Genomic DNA, 14,894 nt, shown 5'->3' on the forward strand with positions numbered 1-14,894 from the left:
TTTCTCTCACAAAGATGAAAGTCAGAGTGAGGAAAGAAGGAGGGATTTTCATCATTTGGGAAAAACAAGAGTTCTCAACCAATGAAAAGTGTTCATTTTATATTATATGACCTAGTCTTACATCATTAGGAAACCAAAAGTGAAATGAACCAATGAAAAGTGTTATTACCAAGTCACATGACCTGCTGTGTTTACGTTAAGCGCTTTGCAGGGCCTCCCGGTTTGCTTCCAGAAACCTGCGCTTTGCGACTCGCTTCGCGTACCAGTTCGCTAACGTAGCACGTCATATGACGTATCACGCGACAACGTGAAACGTCATGCGGACGGGAGGCGTCACGATGTTGTTTTCTAACGCGGCAGTTGCGGTAAAGAAACGTTTACCGTGTCGCGGTCTATTTCGCGGCATCAAGGTCAGCTAACGGGAAGCTTCCCGATTCGCGAAGCGGGAACGAAGAAAAAAAAATATTTTAAAAAAAAAATATTCATAAACATATAAAATATATTTTTGGATTTAAAGAAGAATACATTTTACAGCTACAGATATTAGCTGTTAAAAAACCAATGAAATTCACTGAAAAAACCATAGGTTATAGACCATATATAGTTAGGAATTAGCATTTACAAAACCTTGAAAATTCACTGAAAAACCATAGGTTATAGACCATATATAGTTAGGAATTAGCATTTACAAAACCTTATTTTACTCACACAAAACCATTGAAATTCCATATATAGTTAGTTGCACTAACTATATATCGCGCACCCGCAATCCACTGCTGATGATGTCACATATTACATCATTCATGACATGGTCAGTGACATCACTGATGACATCACTGATGACATCTCAAATGACATCACTGATGACATCTCATTTGACATCAATGACCACATCACTGATGATATCATTCATGTGACAATACAATGCATCTCCTCACATTTTAATATAACCTCTGTTTCACCCAGTGTTAAATACAGAGTATAATTTTTGAAACCATTGACACACCAATACTAGTTACTACATACGCACTCACTGATTCCTATGTCTACACACACATTCACTCATTCACTCATACAATCATTCATACATACAATCACTCATCTTAACAACACTATCATATGCACTCATACACCTATACAGACACTCACAGTCTGCCACTCATCCATGGAGTTACTCACACACCTAGTCAGTCCTGTAAAGAATCAATGACACTTCCATTTTCTTGTCTATACAGTTAAACATAGAGCACCTTACATTTTCAAACATATACTAACACATACTTACCTTCTTATACAATCATTGATACAAGTACACATTGATCTGCACAGAGTCACACACCTCCCAGCCAGCCACACACACACTCAGTCTCCCATACAAATACTTGGACAATCAATCAGTAACCCATATAGTTAATCATATAGCTACTGATCAACACATGCAGCAGTTTACAGAACAACAGACATAATGATGCACAAATTAAGACAGTTTAGTCACTAACCCATGCACTCAGTGAGACACATTTAATCACTCACTCATACATTCAGTCATGCACCTACTAAATCCTTTGTCCAGACACTTATACTTCCACTCATTCTTCAATATGTAAGACACATTTTAACTTTACAGAAACATACAGTCACTGTATGTTGTCATCAGTGATGTCATCAGTGATGTCATCAGTGATGTCATTTGAGATGTCATCAGTGATGTCATCAGTGATGTCACTGACCATGTCATGAATGATGTAATATGTGACATCATCAGCAGTGGATTGCGGGTGCGCGATATATAGTTAGTGCAACTAACTATATATGGAATTTCAATGGTTTTGTGTGAGTAAAATAAGGTTTTGTAAATGCTAATTCCTAACTATATATGGTCTATAACCTATGGTTTTTTCAGTGAATATATATATATATATATATATATATATGTTGCCAGGCCCTATCCGGGACCGCCGCGCATGAAGCTTCATACGCTTCCGGTTTGTGACGAGGGTCCGGTAACCCTTGTAAATTCCAATCGCCAATTCTTCAAAAGTCAAAGAATACTCGAGCAAATCTTGCCATTAAATTTATCAAAGCAGCCTTGGGTGTCCTGGAGTATTCTTTGACTTTTGAAGAATTGCCGATTGGAAAAAATATATATATATGTATATTATACAGAGAGAAAGAGGGATAGATTTAGATGGCGAGAGAAATAGACGTCTTTACCGGCTTCAATATACATGTATATACTACTGCGTTTAAAGGTATTATGTGTATATCTGTGATGTGTCCAAGGTAGCTTTTTGTGCCGGATGGGTTGGTAGTTTCGCCTCTGTAACCTCAGCAAGCCTTCACCGTTACAGACACGCCGCCACCTGCGGTACATATTAACTTATACCCCTGCCACCCTAACTTCACACTGAGAAATGCCAGACCATGAAAATCCAATATGTTTTTCTTGCTTTGGACACTTGCATTCTTATAAATCACGATCTGCTCAAAGAGAACTTTTAGAAGACTGTTTTTTATCATAGACATTTTAATTAAAATTGATTTCTGGAAGGGAAAAAGTTATTAGCAGCAGCTCTTATTCGACGCCCACAGACAGTAGCGCTGCCGGTTAATTCATCACTCCTCTGTGCCCCTAAGCCTCTCTGCTTCCCGGCAGTGAGAGCGGAGGGCGGGCCCTTTTGGGTGACTGGAATATTGTGCTGCATTTAAAGGGGATGCCTACATTCAATGCTCTCCCCTAGAAAGCAGTTTCAGAAATGTTCATTTGTAACATTAGGACGGAGGGCTCAAGAAAGCCCATTTGTGAGTCTCCGATTTCAACTCTGACGTCCCCGTGGTGCTTTGTGTGTTCTTGTGCAATTCAAGATTTTATCTTTTGTTTTGTTTAAGTCTAGCTCACTGGTTGTATTTTGGAATGGGCGTCTCTGCAAAGACCAATGAGGGTATCTTGTTAGTGCATGGTTCCAAGGCTAAATAAATGAACATGGTAACACAGCGGGAAGAAGAAAGAAAACAGAAGCTGTCGCTAATAGTTAATTCCATTAGAAGTGAAATGCAGTGAAGTGCTTCTGTGTCGCTGCAGTGCAAGGATACACCGCAATAGGGTCCTTCGGGCCGCTGGTAAATGTTGTATTTAGAAAGCTGAGGTTCTCTAGTATGAAATTCTGTCCATTACAAAATGTGCCTTTGCAGTAGGAAACCGGTGGCACGATTCAAAAGGTAAGTCAGCCATGATTGATGTTGGGATGAAAATTCTCGTTTGGTTTCATTACATTAGATAGATCACATTATCAATCATGGATGTATATGACATCATTGATCTGAAGAGGTTGTACGTAGATGTGTTGACACATCTGAGCTCTTGTTTCTTCTGTCTTGTTACCTTTTGTGTTTTTCTGCATGGCCTACTGAATACACTTACACCCCGTCATTTGTCACTTTTGTCTTATTAGGCACCTCTCTAACACAATCATTTTGTTCGAAATACCTGTTTTTGAGTATTGTTTACCACGTCTATCCTGTGGAAGAACTGTTTCCTGTTTATAAGCATTATGTATGTTTGTCCTCCATTTCTGCAACGTAGCTGTGTGATTAACTGAAAGTTAGAACATTGTTCCTGAAGCTCGAGGCTTGGAATCCATTTGATACTCTTTTAATAATCTTGGTGACTCACATGTGATCCAAAGAGTGGGGGTTATGAAGTCTGGCTCTGCAAGAGAGATGTGTGAACAACTTGGTTTCCCTGAATGTTTACATTTTTGGTTCCCATGACTTTCAGAGGCCTTCCCTTGTGTCCAGTGTTCGCAACAAAGTATAGGTGTGAATGAGCCACATTGATCCCCTAAGGATTACCCAGCCTCCTGCCTTTTCCTTTTCCTGTCTCTTCTGCCTCATGTTTTCAAAAAATAGCATAACAAAAATACATCCTCCACCACTCAAATTAATTTCATATTTCCCTATACTAACTCCCCTCCACCTCCCCTTTAATTATCCCAAACCCCCTCCTGCTATAAACTCCCCCCCCAAAATAAAATGTTTCTAATATTTCTAGACCCTTCCCAGTTTTATCCCTCCTCTATTCTTTTTTAATCCAAATAACAGACTAACATGTCCACCACTCAAAGAATTGCATATTTCCCTGTAGTAATTCCAACGAATTCGTTTTTGGTCCGAAAATGCACTTCAGCACCTAATCAGGGGTAGCAAGCACTATGTAAATGCAAACCTTTTTCCTGTTCTTTCTCTCCGCTATCCTTCTCAATCTAAATAACAGAATAGCAAATCCACCGCTCAAATTAGTTTCATATTTCACTATACTAATTCACCACTAATCCTTTATGGGTTCCGGGGTAGCATGCTACTCCCCGAAAAAGCGCTTCAACGTCTCGTCAGTGGTAAGTAAGCACTATATAAATGCAATTACAGTACAATACTATTACAATACAATACAGAGTCTGTGTGGGATAATGGATGAGCCTAGTACTCCAATTAGATTTCATCACTGTGAGTGGTGACATTTTGAGCATGTACATATGCACATCCACCCAAAAAGTAGTCTACTTTAGTGCTAATGCTTCTTTCATAACCATTTTTTAGCTCTCACCTGAGACAGTGCATGCTACCCATCCCGAGCTCTCTTGTCACTCTCACCTCTCTTTACCACTGCCCACCCATAGACCACTCAAATTATGGCCACCTCCCTTTACCTCTGCCCACCCTATAACCCTCAAGTCACCCTAACCTCCCTTTACTTTACCCAGCCCTGAACCCTCAAGTGGCCCTCACCTCCCTCTTACCTTTGCCTACCCTTAAACTCTCTAACCACCATCTCTCCCTTTATGTTTAGCCATCCCTGAACCCTCAAGTCACCCTCCCTTTACCACTACCCAGCACTCAACCCTAAAGACACCCATACCTCTCTTTACCTCTACACATTCCTGAACCCTAAAATGATTTTTTTTCAAATAAGATTAAAGTATTTGATTGAAAGAAAATGCTTACCAGTGTCATAAAGTAATGCTTGATAAAGATCCAATATTAACCTTATGTGGTCCTTACCTGCATAGTAAAGGCTGTTTTCATTTTTGGGAAGGATATATCCCCACCCCTTCCATAAACACTCCTTCACCCTAGCTCTTCTATTTGTTTTGGGGGCACTATCAATTGTTTTATGCCATTCAGTCTATTTGGCAGGCATTTTAGTCTCTTTTGCAATTTCTCCTCTACCCCCGCACCCTATACTTTGGGTCTGTCCTGAGACAGCAGGTGGCACTGTCACTTGCAAGACATTTTGTTTACCTACAAGGGGCTTAGAGTTCATCCATTGCTTACAATTGGTTGGCTTCATCCTCACACTCATTTCCTTGCTTTTCTTTGGTCAGCGAGTGCTGGCTTCACTTCCTCTTGATGTGTTTATTCCTACTGTGGAGCATGGCCCAAGTACTGCTTCCCTTGCCCAATGTCCTTTTACTGCAAGCTGCTTTCAGAGGTATTTTTTTCTTTGTACTTGCACCCCCTCACATCCTCTCTTCTCCCGCATTGTTTTTTGCCCTGTCCCCCACCCTCTTTGTGCATTGTTTGGACAGTCCGCCCCCACCTCTACCCCATTGTTGCTTGCTCCACCATCCCAAACCTCCCCCATTGCTTGCCCCCTCCAGTCCCGCCAGGGAAAAAGCAACTGAAAATCACACCCACTGGTTTCAAGATGCTACAAAATGCAGCCGCGCTCCGCTCCCTGCTGTGAGTGGCCTTTTTGGTTCTGTCTTCATGCGGGGATAACATGGCAAACTTCAACTCGGACGTAAACTAATTACACTTTTCTTTTTGAAGGTAGATAATAATTCCATACTAAGAAAATGGACCACTGCACTTCATGGTCAGTGCTAGCCCCATCATAGCGCTTTTTTCCTAACTTTCAGCAATGCTGCACAGTAGCGTCACTGCTGGTTCACATAGCTAAAAGAAAGTGACAAAGCCAATAACTCTCCTTTGGGCAAGACCTGCTGACTTTGCTAATGCTTGTTTATAAATGTATTTTTGTGAAGGGTAATGTTTTGGTCCTTGTGATTTTACTATAATTATATGTACAATCTATTTATAGGGCTTTCAGTCAACCCTCTTGTTTCACTGGAATGTTATTGCATCATTCTCTTCCACCCACTGCAGCATACTGCATGGGACAATGTATCCACCCACTTCAGCCATTGGCTAACTTTACTACAAGTGACAGCATTCTTTCACAAAGAAAAAATCAACACACAAAACAGCTCCCTTCAGTGCAGTGCCTGCTATGGCAAAGTGTGCTTTTTGTGTTCCAAAATGTTCAGTGTGTGTTAGTTAGTTAGTGTTACTTTGATGAAGATCTGGTTGCCTCCCCAACAATAACGCTTTGGAAAATTCAAGCATTGACAAAGCCAGAAGGCTGGTGGTCAACTGTAGACATTTTGTAGTAAACTCAGGAAACTGGTGAGACTTGAGTTACATTTATTTATTAGAAAGATCTACACAGCTCATCATCTGCTGGTCACCTCCACCTCCAGATCAGTTGACTCCAGCATTGAAAACATAACATTCCAGATGCAGTGACATCATAAACCTAGTGACAGCTGTAATCAAATGTCTAAGTAAACTTGCCTAACAATCATGGAGCATATAACCATGTCAAAACATAGTACATAGAATATAACATACCTCCCTTTCTTAAATTAAAATAAAACAAAAAAATAAAACTACTTTCACAAATATAGTTGGAACATAGAATGACTTTATATATTGTTAATCACGAAACCTTTGAGGAATAATAGGGACTCTAGAACTTTTCCTCCTCTGTCCAAAAGAAGAGGACCGATTGGTGTCATTGCTGTACTGTCCCTTTGAATCAAGACCAGTAGAGCCAGAACAAGATTTGGTTTTGACTACCTTTGATACATTCCACCAACAACCCCCTTCTACCTGAACGGCATTGTTGCCAATTCTGACAACCTTGATAGGTTCACAAAATGTACACTTTCCTTTCTTTGTATGCACAGGATTCTTAATTCTTACAAAATCACCAACACACAAAGGAACAATCTTAAAATGTTTTCTTTTGTCAAACCATTCTTTTTCTTTTCCCTGTGTGATGTCAACATTGGTTTTAACACTTTCCATAAGCAATTCAACATCATCCAAAGAATCAAACCATTTGCACTTCCATCATGGTCGAAAGCTAGTATTAGCTTTCCTTCCCCTTAAAACTTCGAACGGACTTAGTAGAAGAATGAGGTGTGGTTCTGTAGAACCACAACATACTTTCTAGTGAAACCAACACAACATGCTTACTCTTGACAGCTCATTTGATACACTTGCCTACGACTCTGTTCATTCTCTCCACAAGACCACTGGCCTGTGGATAATATAAAGAACTCTTGAGGTGTTTCACACCACTAGATTTAAGAAAGCATTGGAATTCATGACTCAAAAATTGAGTCTCATTGTCTGAGACAAGAAATTGAGGAAACCCTTCCCTCATAAACACCTCCTTCAAAAATGTGATAACACTAGAAGAACTGGCATCTCTAACTACCTTGACTTCCGGCCACTTGGAAGTGTAATCCATCAAAACAATGATAAATCTCATGCCCAAAGGTAAAACTTCATATGGATCCATAATATTGACACCTACCTTTACCCATGGCCCTGGTGGCACTCAATAGGGGATAAAGGTGGAGTAACCACTTTAAGTGTTTTCTCTGACGAACAACACACTGGACAATTCTCTATAGTTGTCCTGATCACATTGTCCATACTTGGCCACCAAAAATGTTGTCGGGTCCGTCGTATGGTAAGAGAAATCCCTAAATGTCCTTCATGAGATTCCTTAATGATGATAGACCTAAGAGAATGTGGAGGAACTAATTTGTCACACATCATCAGAAGACCATCTTCTATTGATATCTCAGACTCAACTTTCCAGTATGGCTGAAGTTCAAAACATAAAGATTTTTCTTTCGGCCAACCATTCTTTACAAACATATAAACATCTTGAAGAACTTTATCTTCAGAAAAAGCTGACCTTCAGTCCTCTTCTGAACCGACAGCTAAAATAGGAATGTCTACAGACGCTACAAAACAATCTTCATCATCCTCATCATTCAGCTCTTAAAAACCTGTACTCTCGCTAAGATGACAACATTGAGGAAAACGTGACAGAAAGTCAGCTCTGGTATTCTTACCACCAGCAATATGTGTAATTTTGAATTGATATTGTAGCAGTTTGCTGACCTTCCTGGTGATTCTAGGTGTACAACATTTGCTGGGACCAGAAGACAATATCGAAATGAGTGGCTTGTGATCTGTGACTAAGTTAAAATTCCTTCCCCAAACATATGGACAGCATTTGTTAATAGCCACAAGCAAGCTAATAGTTCTTTCTCAATTACAGAATATTGAATTTCTGCACTCCTAAGAACCCTTGATGCAAATGCAATTGTATATTCCTGGTTTCCAGACTGTTGTGTAAGAATTGCTCCCAAACCGTCTTTACTTGCATCTGCTGTAATGAAACATGGTAAATCTGGGTCAAATGGAGTAAGAGCATCACTTTTTTTAAGTGCATCTTTGACTTCCACAAAAGCACGATCACAGTCTGGAGACCATAAAAACTTTGTAGAAGATTTGAGGAGGTTACTGATGGGTCTAACCATAGATGCATAGTTGGGGACAAATCTAGAATAGTATTCCAACAACCCCAATAAAGATTTAACACCGGTTTTGTCCTTGGGTACAGGGGCATTCATGATGGCATCTATAAGACCTTGCCTAGGCTTGATTTCTTCTTGAGATAGAAGATGACCAATATATTCTATTTCACTGCATGAAAACTTGCACTTCTCATTTTCTTTTTACATTTCTAAAACCTTTCTGATAATGTTGTCATGGGTCTCATTATCTTTGGCATAGATAAGGACATTATCCTGAAACACAAGGACACCCTCTACATGCTTTGCATAACCCTCTGGAACACTGACACCGCAGAGGCTAACCCGAAAGGCATCCTCTTGTAGCGGAAAGTTCCGAGTGGAGATACAAAAGCCATCAAGGAGCGTGAGTCAGGATGAAGTTCTATTTGATGGTAGGCGCTAGCCAAATCTAACTTAGAAAAGACTTTAGCACCTTTGATACTGGAGAATAAATCTGTAATCTTTGGCAACGGGTGAGAATCAACCCAGATCTCTTTGTTAAGAGATCTGAGGTCCACACACACTCTCAACTTGCCATCTCGTTTGCGTGCAACAACCAAAGGTGATAACCAGAGAGAGGAATCCGTAGGCTCTATAATCCCCTTCTCACATAGAGAGGAAAGTTCTTTATTGAGGTCCTCTAATGCTGAAGGGGACACTCCTGAGTTTATGTTTGATTGGAGTTGCCCCTTTGTTTAACAATTATTTTATGTTTGAACCCAGTGATTTTCCCCAATTCGTTGCTGAAAACAGATGGAAATTCACTGATCCATTTAGTGCTTTCTTCCTCACATCTGACTTACATAACCTGTTCTTTGGTACCGGGTTTCAATTGCATTCCAAATAGGCCCTGGTGGAACCAACCTAATATATATAGGCCTCTGACGGCTACATTGATTTCCCCTAATTCTCCTGCCCTTGAAAACCAGAAAATCTTCATTACAAACTAGTAATTCAATTTTCCGTCCCTCATAAGAGACCGGTGACCGATCAGGAGGGAAAAGTTCTCTTTTCCCCATGTTTCATAGAAAAGTTTCTGTGTTATCATGGTGATTCTAGCACCCGAGTCCGCTAGTAAATTAAGTTTTTTATCACCAACCACAATTTCAACTATAGGGTCAATACATGATGAAAGATACCCAGTGAGAGGTATTGAGGACCCATTAGAGACAGTGTGATCTTGCACCACAGAAACAATTTCTCCCTCTGAATCATTGTCATCTGATTCTAAAATACAGGCTACAGACTTCTTTTGGAATTTCTTCTTTAAACAGACAGCAGCAAAGTGTCCAACTTTTTTACAATAGTTACACATAGAGTTCAATGCTGGATATTTTGATCCCTTACCGTGAGTAGAACTACCACATCGTAAGCAAACATTACTGGGTAATAAAATTATCAGTTTTGATTTTTGAAGAAAAGGTGTTTCCTTTCTTCAAAACTTTGTTTCTTGAATTTTTCGTGGGACCTACAAAATTGATAGATTCAGCTGGTTTGTCTTCCAGCTCTTTGAGAGAAACATGTGAGGTTTCAATGCTTTTTGCTACTTTGATGGTTTCATCAAGTAAAGGGTTGTCCATAGACAGTAACTTCTGTCTAATTTGTTTATCTTTGCAGTGACCCACAAATTGATCACAAATCAGCTGTTCAGTAAAGTTCTCGAAAAGACATACAGAGGCGAGCTTCCTGAGAACAGAGATATATGCATCCACATCCTCATTCTCAAACTGCTTCCTCTTGAAGAACTTGTGCCTGAGAACGATTAAATTGGGTTGTTTATCAAAACCTAGCTTAAGTTTGGCCACAGTACTTTGATATTCATCTAATATTTCAACATTGTCAGGTAAATCAGGTAAATGTTTGAAAATCGATCTCCCTTCGAATCCCAGAGAGTGCAACAAAAGAAATGTTTTCCTTTCTGGGCGATACGTCAAAGCACCAATTGCACCCAGATATGTCTCAAAGGCATCGAACCAGATGTCCCACTTCACTGGAGGCTCTCCTGGAGTTTCCAGGAATGAAGGAGGAGCATTAATAGATTGCAAAGCAGACATTGTACTGGAATAAAAGACTGTTGTGCAATAAAATTGAATACATTAAAAACAAGTGAATAAAAACATGCAACAATGGTTTAAAACCCACAAGCACTATAAATGTAAGAAACAAAATAAAACTACTTTCTGTAACTGTAATTTGCAAATATTATTAGAAAAAAAGCGAAAAAATGTGCGAATCACTGCAATCCGCTTGTTGATGAAGAATATGTGTGCGGATCACAGTAGTACGTTGAAATTCTCCCAAATAATTGTAAAAACTAGTGTTGTTTGTTGAAACAGAAAATAAATTGAAAGAAGAATAAAATCAAGTTCAGCAAATATGGTACTTCAGGTCATTAACAATGTCACCTTGTGATGTCATAGGGTCATCTTGTAGAAGAGATAGAACGTGAATAACCAAGATTCCCAGCCTGTTTAACAATTTCCAGCTTGTGATGTCATATAGTCATCGCTTTGTTCGCCCTGAGTGTGGCAGGGTATGCTCAGACGTGAGTCCCTTGTTCACTTGGCCACTGGATTCAAGATAGCCTGGCTGATGAGGATTATGAATCCGAAACCGGTCCCAGGATGCTTGTTTCCGGTCCAGGGAAGACATGGCTTGGCAGTTCGGGCTGGACTGTTCCCAGGAGGCACAGGGTCAGACTGATTTGCATATAGCCATGTCTGAACTGGGGTGGCTGAGTGAACTAAAAAATGGTGATGGATTAAACCCAGATCAGTTGACTGGGGGTGAGTGTTTGATTTGTTCAAACACTCCGTCCATCATCCCCTTTTGTATCGCTTTGTTCGCCCTGAGTGTGGCAGGGTATGCTCAGACGTGAGTCCCTTGTTCACTTGGCCACTGGATTCAAGATAGCCTGGCTGATGAGGATTATGAATCCGAAACCGGTCCCAGGATGCTTGTTTCCGGTCCAGGGAAGACATGGCTTGGCAGTTCGGGCTGGACTGTTCCCAGGAGGCACAGGGTCAGACTGATTTGCATATAGCCATGTCTGAACTGGGGTGGCTGAGTGAACTAAAGAATGGTGATGGATTAAACCCAGATCAGTTGACTGGGGGTGAGTGTTTGATTTGTTCAAACACTCCGTCCATCATCCCCTTTTGTATCGCTTTGTTCGCCCTGATTGTGGCAGGGTATGCTCAGACGTGAGTCCCTTGTTCACTTGGCCACTGGATTCAAGATAGCCTGGCTGATGAGGATTATGAATCCGAAACCAGTCCCAGGATGCTTGTTTCCGGTCCAGGGAAGACATGGCTTGGCAGTTCGGGCTGGACTGTTCCCAGGAGGCACAGGGTCAGACTGATTTGCATATAGCCATGTCTGAACTGGGGTGGCTGAGTGAACTAAAGAATGGTGATGGATTAAACCCAGATCAGTTGACTGGGGGTGAGTGTTTGATTTGTTCAAACACTCCGTCCATCATCCCCTTTTGTATCGCTTTGTTCGCCCTGAGTGTGGCAGGGTATGCTCAGACGTGAGTCCCTTGTTCACTTGGCCACTGGATTCAAGATAGCCTGGCTGATGAGGATTATGAATCCGAAACCGGTCCCAGGATGCTTGTTTCCGGTCCAGGGAAGACATGGCTTGGCAGTTCGGGCTGGACTGTTCCCAGGAGGCACAGGGTCAGACTGATTTGCATATAGCCATGTCTGAACTGGGGTGGCTGAGTGAACTAAAGAATGGTGATGGATTAAACCCAGATCAGTTGACTGGGGGTGAGTGTTTGATTTGTTCAAACACTCCGTCCATCATCCCCTTTTGTATCGATATAGTCATCTTGTAGCAGGGACAGAACGTTAAAACCAAAATTTCCAGGCTAAAACACCATTGTGACGTTGTGGTTGGCAAATAGTTGGTTGGCAATATTCTGTTTTAAGAGAACATGGTTGGCAACGCTGGATGACGTTTATGGTTGGCAAAAATGTCCTTGGTTGGCGCGCATGCGCGAGAAACACAATGTTCAAATCTCACGGGGATGAAATTAATGCACGAGAAGAGATGGGCGCGTGTTTAATGCCAACAGTCAAGAGTCAGGTAAGTGTACTTTCAAATTAAAATAAGTTGCGCATGCCAAATAAAAATGAAGATGAATTGGTGTTTATTAAAAAAAATGTTTTTTAAAACCCAGCATCCGTAGTATAGGATCATTACCATGAATATTCGGCAAAATGTAGGAAGCGCTCTGTACTTGAGAAATGTGAATCTCAACAGCCACGGTTTAAGGGAGAAGTTTAAAACAAACCCGCGCAGTGCTTGAGAAAGGAAACCTAAATAGGCGCGTTAAAGCACAAATGTTAAAGATATGCGAAATGTCTTTTGGTGAAACGAAAACCAAAGGACCTAGTCATATTAATAACAATTACTCGTGCCGGTTTAGAAGAGAGCACAGTTACTTCATAAAACACGGCAGAAAGAGTAAATTGTATTAAAAATAACAAAACAATGAAAAATAGACTTAGCTTGAAATGTCCACTAGATGGTGATTTCCTCAAGTGCTTTTTTTCCTTGTCGAAATTGATGGTCAAAATTGCTTGCAGCAGATGATAAAATTCTTGAAGTTGAGAGCATGAAAGATTTGATGCGTGAGTTCTGCTGTGTAGAAGCCTCGTCGCCAAATTTTGTAGTAAACTCAGGAAACTGGTGAGACTTGAGTTAAATTTATTTAGTAGAAAGATCTACACAGCTCATCATCTGCTGGTCACATCCACCTCCAGATCAGTTGACTCCATCCAGCATTGAAAACATAACATTCCAGATGTAGTGACATCATAAACCCAGTGACAGCTATAATCAAATGTCTAAGTAAACTTGCCTAACAATCATGGAGCATATAACATCATGTCAAAACATAGTACATAGAATATAACACATTTTTTGGTCTGGCATTCCTCAAGACGTTCTAATTTTTCCAACATATGTATAATACACTTATTTAGAGGGTCCTTCTGCTGGTCTTCCTGACCCATTGGCCTGTTGTGTCATTGGTATTTTTTCCATCCACTACGGCTTACACAATGGGGCAGTGTGTCTATCCTGTCATTGGCTAACTTCACAGAAGTGGCTGCATTCTGCTCTTTCACAATAGTAAATACACACACACAAAGTAGGTCCGTTGTTCAGTACCTGTGATTACTATGGCAATGTGTGCTTTTTGAGACCAAAAACATTTCAGCTAATGCTGGCAATTACCCCAAAAATAAAATGTTACAAAAACCATTACAAACCAAAACAGGCGTTTACTAATTCAGAAGGCTGGAAGAGAGCTCCAGGCCTATTGGCTTTGCCGATGCTCTATTATACATGCAGCCACCTTTAGTTAGTGTCTTTTTTCGGTGCGTTTTATTACTTAAAAAATTGTAATGCCCGTTTAATATATTTACAAAAATGAAATAGTCACAGGCTTGATAGGGCAACTTCTATTAGCTTTTCAAAGGCTTGTTATGTTTAGCTTGGGGGCAATGTAAGCAGCTGCAGACCTCCTGCCCTAGTCAGTCTGTGCAAGTGCAGATGGATGGTTGCCTTCAGCTAGGTCCTCTGCAGAGGTGTTAAACATAGGAAGTAGTCCACTGCAGAGTAAAGGTATGGGGGAATCTTGACCGTAGCGATAGTGAGTCCACATTCATGTCAATGAGTACAGATGAGTAGTTGCCTCCAGAAATTACCTCTGAAGCGATGTATGTAGATGTTAAGTACAAAAACGATCCTACACCTGGATTTTGCCCACTTGAGTGGTGGACGCGGCATGTCCACTGCTATAGCAACATTGCAGGTATCCAGGGAGTCAAACGACTACACCAAAGACAGGGAGATTTACAAGACGCTGGAGAACTAGTGTGAAGTAAACTCTTTAAATGCTGCAGTAAGCATGACGGCACAGGTGTAGACCCATTGCACAGATGAGGGCAGCCAGATGGTAGCAGAAGAAGCGAGGCGAGTCCCAGACGCGGAGGGGCTAGCAGAACGAGTCTGCTGTGTCCCAGTGCAAGTCAGCCTACACCTTATGTGTAGGACAAGAGGGCGGTCAAGTAGGTCTTTGCACAGCTCAAATCTTCTTATTGAGGAGGAAAGTATAAGGCAGATCTTTCCTCCGGTTTGGCGTGTAATGGGAGGTCAGAG

The 14,894-nt window shown here is 40.9% G+C and overlaps 1 protein-coding gene across 2 annotated transcripts in view; it reads left to right on the forward strand.

Annotated features, from left to right (window-relative positions):
* Positions 1-14,894, forward strand: part of SPATA6 (spermatogenesis associated 6) — a 478,099-nt gene that overhangs the window by 187,446 nt on the left and 275,759 nt on the right. The gene's annotated exons all lie outside the window — the stretch shown is intronic.

Source organism: Lissotriton helveticus, chromosome 1_2 (assembly GCF_964261635.1).
Source record: "Lissotriton helveticus chromosome 1_2, aLisHel1.1, whole genome shotgun sequence".
Taxonomy (NCBI): domain Eukaryota; kingdom Metazoa; phylum Chordata; class Amphibia; order Caudata; family Salamandridae; genus Lissotriton; species Lissotriton helveticus.